General features: G+C 31.7%; 1 pseudogene; it reads right to left on the bottom strand.

Annotated features, from left to right (window-relative positions):
* Window positions 1-2,844: 2,844 nt before the first annotated feature.
* On the bottom strand, window positions 2,845-3,151 carry LOC149266257 (NADH dehydrogenase [ubiquinone] 1 beta subcomplex subunit 10-B pseudogene; annotated as a pseudogene).
* Window positions 3,152-8,692: the final 5,541 nt, after the last annotated feature.

Below are 8,692 nucleotides of genomic sequence, written 5' to 3'. Positions count from 1 at the left end.
CCCAAACTGAATGTATTGCATGTCCTCATGCAATCTATTACATTACTTTTTGGTACTTGAGCTTTGGCTTAAACTCTGCATGATATCATTTACATAACTTTTGCAAAGCATTATTTTGATGAATTACAACTTGGTTGGTTCTTGTGTTTCAACCATATTTTTTTTTTGTTGCATTCAATGTATGATCTTTGCATATTGATAATGTGATTTTTGTTGCAGAGTATTTTTGTAGGAATCCATCATGGTTGGTTCTTGTGTAACAACCATGATTGTATTGGCATCCAATTATCTTTTAAATACTTTTGTCAAAGCCATTTGTATGCTCATGTAATAGTGAATATATTTTGAAGGTAAGTGGGGTTTAGAATGTGAATATGAATGTGACAAAGCATGTATGTAAATGTATCTTTCCCCTTAAACAGATGGTTTGGATAGTTATTTGAAATGGGGAAAGAAAGGGGAAAGGAAGTGAAGTTTTCCAAAAATTATTATTCTAACTTTTCAAGGAATTTAATGGTTAAAAGTTAGAAAATATCATACCTTAACTTACCCTTCCAAAAATGGATGAGAGTTGTGCACATGTGGCTACAAAAACTGTTGTTTGTAGTCTTCTTTACTTGGTTGGGAAAATGGTGGATGAATCATGCATGTCCAGCTGCCACAATTCTGCTCTGAAGCTTTTTCTTCAAATTGTGGATGAAAGATGGAGCTATATTGTCGTATCAGCTGCTGGATCCTTTGCTACTAGAGGATGAATCTAAGGAGTCTGCTGAACATGGATGAAAGTCGTATCTGCTGCTGGATGATGAATCCGATGAGTCTGCTAAATATGGCTGAAAATCTATAAGGCTTGGAAGGTATAAAATATATAAGTGATATTTCCCTCCCAGCCTTATTGATTGACTTGTCCTCAAGTGATGACAAACTGATGAAAGGAAATTGGCTTCATCTGCTACAAAATATGGGTCTTCAAGTCTTCAATGCTCGATGGCACAAATCTTACTATGTGATTAAATGTGTCGATGTCAAACATAGCAAGAAATTGTTGGCTTAGTGGCCGTTAATGAATGCCCCTAGCCAACACAAGAACTCCCACCATTGATTCCAATGGGAGTCAGGATGCCTAACACATCTTTGTAGGTACGAATAAATTTGTCGTGGTCGAGTCACCTACAAGATCCAACAAACAAGGGATATTAATGTACTCCCATTGTTCATTGGCAAGAGTACTTGCCATTAAGGCATGCAAGCCTCTAGGTGTTTGTTCAATGATACTTAGACTCTAGGACTATGACTCAAGCAAGGTTTTATTGGCGGAAATGAAGGGGAATGGTAATGACATGGGAAATGACAATATGCTTGTAAGGAATGGATGTAAGGAAATGCATGGTGTATGAAATAAGAACTCTTGCTGTGAAAAATGGATATGGAAGTGTCACGCCTTATGGATGTACGATTGGTGGAATTCAAAATCTTTTTCAGAAAGGGAGGTGGAAGGTAGTGGTTGTGGAGTTGGATTTGTCTTCAAAATTTTCATGAATTTAGTCTTTGGAAGACTAATTGTCATCACAATGTAATCTCCGTAATGATCACTTTGTTATCCTGTAACCTGTGAAAAAAACTTGGCAGAAAGAAAACATAAGTTTGTTCAAGAAGAATTGCGCATTTCCTTCATGATTCTTACGCAAAAATTTCATACCAAATAAAACAGATTTAAGAAAAATCAAAGTGTTGAAAGTAACTCAATTCATGATATCAATTTCAATCCATTTGTAAAAACAACCATGAAAAATAATACTCCCTGTCAGATAACTTCTGAAATGTGTTTGGCAAAAAGATTGACATGAGAAATATCTGTTCTGTTCTGCATATTAGTGCATCATAAAGCATACAACAGAAAGATGTGATGCCAACTAAAAGCTATCAGAAATAATTATCGTCTTGAGAATCCTCCAATCGATTTTCGAAATGTGTTTCCAAGTATCCTATTTTTTATTTGCAAAGTTGTGTGAATTTTGTGAACTTTTTTTATTTTTTATCCTTTTTAATGAAAACATAATTTTGTTATATGTTGATTTTATTTATTTTTTAGATTTTTCTTTAAACAATAAATTAAAAACATAAATTTTTAATTTATTATTTAAGTTGAATTTTTTTTTAAAATCAACAAAATTTTATTTATTAAAACCTAATAAAGAAAAATTCTAAAAATATACTATAACTAAATTGAAGTTAGTTTTTTTTTAATTAAAAATAAAAATAAAATAAGGAAATCTTTTTTATTTTAAATAAAAATAAAAATTATTTTGTGTTGTTTTGATTTTTTTATTATCCAAAATATTACACAAAATATTTTTTTTTTTATTTAAATAAGAAAACAACACTACAAAATATTTTTTTATTTTTATTCAAATAACAAATTAAAAACAACACACAAAATTTTTTATTTTTATTTAAATAACAAATTAAAAACCATTGTTTTTAATTTATTATTTATGTGGATTTTTTTATATTTTTTTAGTTGTAAAAAAAACCTAATTACAAATCGTTATTTTTTATTTTATCAACACACTCATTATTTGTTATTTTTATGGAAATAACAAATTAAAAACAAAACAATGTTGATTTTTTTTAGATTTTTTTTAGTTGTAAAAAAATCTAATTAAATAAAAACCAACAAACCTTATTCAAATCTAATCTTCCCCTTAAAACCCTGCGCTTCAACTGAATATCTGTTCTTAAGCATATTCAATGTACTCCAGTATCTTCTGCTGAGATTTTTCCATCTTCGTTGGCATTTTTCCCTCGGCTACTTCTGCGGCTTCATCGTTCTTTGTAAGGGAAAGAATTAACTTGGTAATGGATTATGAGCATAGGGAGGGCGAGCATCCTTGCCCCAACCAATGCCCCTGGTGGAATCGAGGTATTGCCGAACAATCTCTCTGCATTTCTGGAGATGGTTGACGCCCTCTTTCCTGTAACACTTCACCCTTTCACTCAGAATCTTGGCTGTCTCGATGCCTATCCAGTTCACTAGCACAAGGTATTCCCTGTACTCCAGAAATGCCACTGGATCTGCATAAGGGTTTTTAGGATCAAAGTTGTCGGGCGGACCTTCATCATACTCTACTTCGCCCTTGAAAACCATCTTCCTAGCAATTTTGACAAATAAATAAATAAGCATAAGAAATGAGGTGATGCTTTCTCATGGTAGGCGTGGTGGCGAATCCATCGGTGGAGAACCCCACACTCTGGGCATGGTTGCATGCAACTTCCTGGAGCAGATTAGCGATGGCCTCAATGGTGGCACTGCGGTTAACTCCGACTTCATAGCAGCGAATGGTAAAGTTCTCCTTGTACGAGAGCCCATCGGGGGTGAGGCCGCCGGGCCTTAGCGGATCTGCTAAGCTCAGCTGTTGTGCTTCCTCCTCACAGAGTCTTGTCTTGGAGGAAGCAGAGGCGGAGATTTCGAGCTTGAAGGATCTGAAGTTCCTGCGCGCTTACATTGCGGATTTGGGGGACCATCGGACGCTTGAGCAGCTCCGACGGGTTCTCCGTCTGTTGACGTCTCTTAAGGATCCCACGCCACTCTCGCTTTTTCCCTTTGGTCGATTGCGCTCTCTGGAGCTTCGAGATGTGATCTTTCGACCTCCGCTGTGCGAGGATTGCTGGAGCTCAGGAATACTCTGGTGAAAACCATCTACCACAAGTCCACAGACGCTCTCAGGCATATTTTTGTTGGAAGGATTGTTGAAATACAGGATTGCCCTGCATGGACTCGGTTATCTTTTGTTCTCATGGATGATTTGATAGGCGGCATATGATTCAATTATGCAAATCCTCGAGGTTTGGATCCCAGAAATCGGTCAAGTTTTGGCTGGAGCGGGATCGAACTCTCGACACATATCACCGTGATTTCCCCACCACATAATTATTGTCCAAAAGAGATGATGAACAGGCGACCAATATCATCTCCTCGCATTAGAAGTGGCAGAAAGTATAGCTTGCAGTCAATGCCTTCATTTCCACCGCTTACTCCTTTGCCAGGCGAGGGGCAGGCGAACGAGTAAACAAGAATAAGCAGAAAGTGTTATGTTATCATATTTTTGAATTTTTATTAAAAATAAACCCAATTTTTTTTTTTTTTTTTTTTTTTTTTTTTTTTTTTTTTTGCAATTTTTTAAAATATCTAAAATAACAAAAAATAGTTAGTTTTTTTTAAATATCTAAAAAAGAAAGAAAATGGTTAATTTGGTTTTTTTTTTAATATCTAAAAAGAAAAAAAACAAAAAAATGGTTAGTTTGTTAAATATCTAAAAAACAAAAGAAATGGTTAGTGTTTTTTTATTTATTTTTTAATAATAATAATATGTGTATATGATACATATATTATTATTATTTTGTGGAATTTTTTTTATTTTTTTTATTTTTTTTTTTTTTTAAATCTAAAATTAAAAACTAAATTTTTTTATTTTTTTAAATCTAAAACTAAAAAAAACTAAATTTCATCTAAAAAATTTAAAGATGTTTTTTTTATTCACAAAATTCTTTATTGTCTTTTTGCAAATTAGTTCTCCAGCAAGAGTATTTTTATTCGAACGAAATCAATAGATTTTCTGATCTTCCTGATCGCACGAAGCGTAGGAAGAGAGCATACTAATCGATTGATTTGTGTTTATTTATGCAGGGGGGTTTTTTTGAAAAGACGGAATTTAAAACTAGCTAAACATTAAAACATAAGAAAACTCAAACATAAACTCCTTTGTGAAGATCCTGCTGTCACCAGGTTTCACAAATTATTGAAAAATACTACTACTGAATTAAATTCCTAATGCCTAATCCCTTAGCACCATCCCCGACAACGGCGCCAAAATGTTGGGCAATTTATTGGGCTTAAATTGCTGCATTAAATTATCAACCAGGGAAACTTGTAAGCTTGTGATGATTCCAGCAAAATATATGCAGGAGTAGGCAACTAACTCTATGTCTAGCTAAATTATTTACGATTCAATATAATATGCAAGGGAAGAGGCTCCTAACTAAGGAAGTCCTGGTTGTCCTTCCCTACAATATCATAGAGAAATCATTGATTACATAAAACTAAAAACTTGGAATGAAGACAAGAGAATGAACTTAATTATTGTTCATATTCAAGTAGAGAGAGAGACTAACTTAGTCTCTTGATTGTCTTCTCGTGTACTAATCCAAACTAAACTAAGAGTCATTCATAAGCATAAGAAATGAAATGACTTGAAATATAAAAGCACAAAAGAATGAATTTCAATTACCATATAAATCAATGGAGAGAGAGCCTAACTTAGACTCTTGGTTATCTCCTCATATGATACTTGAAACATAAAAACAAAAGAATGAATTTCAATTATCATGCAAATCAAATAGAGAGAGAGCCTAACTTAGACCCTTGGTTGTTCTCTCATGTGCTGATAAGATTCTAATTTAAAACTCATTCATCAATCACAAACAAATCCTCAAACATCAAACTTCTAAGCAATTAAATGAAATAAGATCTAATATGAAATAAAATGTTTCTCTCATCCTTTTAGAGTGAGCTCAATTCTCTTAAGAACAAGACAAATGATTCCATATACTACATTAAGGAAAATTAAATCTAAAACTACATAATGGAAATATATGTAAAATGAAGCTTTATTCTATTCCATCATAAGTTTGGATACATGCTCTAAGAGTCCTCCCCTTGGAATGGAGGAGGTACTCCTATTTATACAATGAGATGAGATAACAAACTCATAATGATGATCCACTAATCTCTCTTTTAGTTCCATACATTTCTCAACCATCTAGACACATAATCCTATCCTCCATGAGGTCCATGATTTTCTCCATGAGATCATGATCTTTTCCATGAGGCTTATCTTATCAAATTCGAATTTGATCATTCAAGGCTACATAAAGATGCCCTGGAAACTTCCTTTGTACCTACACATGTCAACAAACTCATTCTAATTGTTAGGTATAAGTATAAGCATATTATTTTCTAAAGTTTAGCCATAAATTCACTTTAAAATGTTAAGAATTAATAAACTTTGGAAAAGCATAGTTATAACCCAATAATGAGGTAAATGGAATGATGTGGAGGTGGAATGGAGGTGACATGAAGGTAAAATGTGAAGATATTGGTGAAAAATGGAGTGAAAATAGGGACTATTTTGAGGCCCAACAGTGTTGATTCAAAAAAAACTGTCATACTTGATTTTTTTGCAACCATTAATGATTATATAATGCCTAATAATAAATTCTATTAAGCATTGAATATATGTTAATGGTAGTGCTAAGGAATAATTAAATTTTTAATATTGGGTGTGGAGTCCTTTAGAGTGTAGTCAATATCTATCATTGTACATTACTGCAATAGTCAATAAAAGATGCAATGAAAAGAAGTAATGTATGATAACTTTTATTATTTTGATTATTGAAACTTTGTAGTTATATGTTTTAATTTTTCAAAGTTTCAAAGATATTTTATTTTTAATTTAGTTAATTTTATTGTGTGGATTGTGGAGGTATGGAGGAAGCTTTCCTTATGGCTGTTTTGTACTCCACGCAATGAAAATCTCCTCAACAACTATGCACTCCACACATTGAAACCTTCCTCCACCTCTCCGCACTCCACAAAATGAAAGCTTTCTCTTCACCTATGCTTTCTCCACAATGAAAACCTCCTCCACAACTTTGAACCACGCAAAATGAAAGCTTCCTCCACAACTTAGAGTGAAATTAATGTATTAATTTTGTGTGACTTAAATTTCTCAGTATGCACTTGCTTCATATATAATATTTTTGAGTGTTTGGCTCACCTCCAATTCATTGAACTTCTTAATTCTCTATATCTTCAATGATTCAGGACAAATGCTATAAAAATTGCAAAGTGCACATTTCTTAATGTTTAGATTTCATTTTTTAGAGTGTTGAGGTGCTAAAGAATCTTCCATTATGAATAGTGCATAGATACTTCTACGCAAACGACAAACCCCCCCCCCCCCCAAAAAAAAAAAGTAGAAACTATGCTGCTATGCACCAATCACCCTTATTTTTAATTTTAGTTTTATTTTATAGGTAACAAGGCAGTGTAATTTACATTACCATTTAAAAATTCTTTTTCCTATCTTTCCGCCAATACATCAATTTGTAACTTAATTTACATTATTCTAATAATTAATATTATAATAAATAATTTTATAGATAACCATATTAATATAGTAATTCATATTAAATGAATATAATATGAAATGTAGATAACGAACACTAAAATGTAATTCAACATTCAACAATGATATGATAACTATATAATTTCTGTGCACATAAACCACATTTCTTGATCTTATAATAAGTTTTAATCTAAATCATATAATCACTTTAACCTTACATAATTCTACCACATTTTACTTTTCAATTCTACGACATTTTACATTTCAAACTTATAGAGAGCAATCTAATATCAGTAAAGAAAGCCTATCCGATTTCATGTTCAAGTAAATCGATGTATAATGGCCGTGCGTATTTATTTTATAAATTTCTATATGTAGAGTTAATTTTATTTAAAAAAAAAAAAAAGAGAAGTAGTTTTATGGGTGAGACATGTTTGAGGATTGAATTTCAGATCATTTAGATATATTAAAATTTCTTATTATGTATTTTTCCAACTAAATTATACCATTATCAATAAAATGTATATTATTTTTAATTAAAACTATATATTTATTATATGAAAACTTATTAGACATTTTTATTAAAAATTATAACTATCATATTTATTAATAATTAATATAATAGCAAAATATACCATTTTAATTTATTCACTCCTATCAGATTCATAATATAATAAATTATAAGGTTGTAAATTAGCTTTTGAATAACCCATTATAATTAGAATATTAGAATATATACTACTACTGCAACAAGTTTTAATCAATAAAAATTACATTCTAAATCCATATAAGATATTACCTCTATAATTATTTTAAAAATATTTTTTTACTATGAGAAAATTTATGTTTATGCTATAGTAATTAACTACATGTATCTTGAGTGATTAGAATATATTTCAGTGTGATTTTTACAACGGTAAAATACATGAGAATATTGTGGGTGTGATGTACTAAAAATTTGGAGGTAGAAAATTTAGAACTCTCTTTACATATCCATAATAATGATTATACTTAACTGGTCTATCATTTTCATTTAATACAACTTTTCTTTTCACTCATTTCTCTTAATTTTTCCATCATGGATTATAGTAATCAGGATCGACGGATATAACATTAATTTTGGTTATTATTTACACCGTTTTTACTTCGGTCCACGTTATGCGGTTTGAAAACTATGTTCTTATTTTTTCATAATCTTATTTGGCCTCTTCCCCAGGCATCCCCAGGCAGACAGGCTATAAGCATATAATATCTTGAATTGGTGGTCGTTCATATTTCAGAACTATTTGGAATTAGTTTAGACTAATGCTAGCATTAGTCTAGCTAGTAAGAAATGCTAGCTCTCTATGTCTTGCAACCTAGAACACTAACATGAAAGGTCCCCTATTGCCACCCGTTAATGCATGTTTCTTGTCCCCTTTTGCCACACATTATTGCATGTTTCTTCCATGGAGAAAAGAAATGAATAATGATAGATTGCTCATGTTGCTTGCCCCATTTTGCCA

The sequence above is a fragment of the Pinus tabuliformis genome, chromosome 6 (assembly GCF_031772625.1).
Source record: "Pinus tabuliformis cultivar Carrire ecotype Pingquan chromosome 6, CPIR1, whole genome shotgun sequence".
In the NCBI taxonomy this organism is placed as follows: domain Eukaryota; kingdom Viridiplantae; phylum Streptophyta; class Pinopsida; order Pinales; family Pinaceae; genus Pinus; species Pinus tabuliformis.
This window is presented reverse-complemented; position numbering and strand designations above follow the sequence as displayed.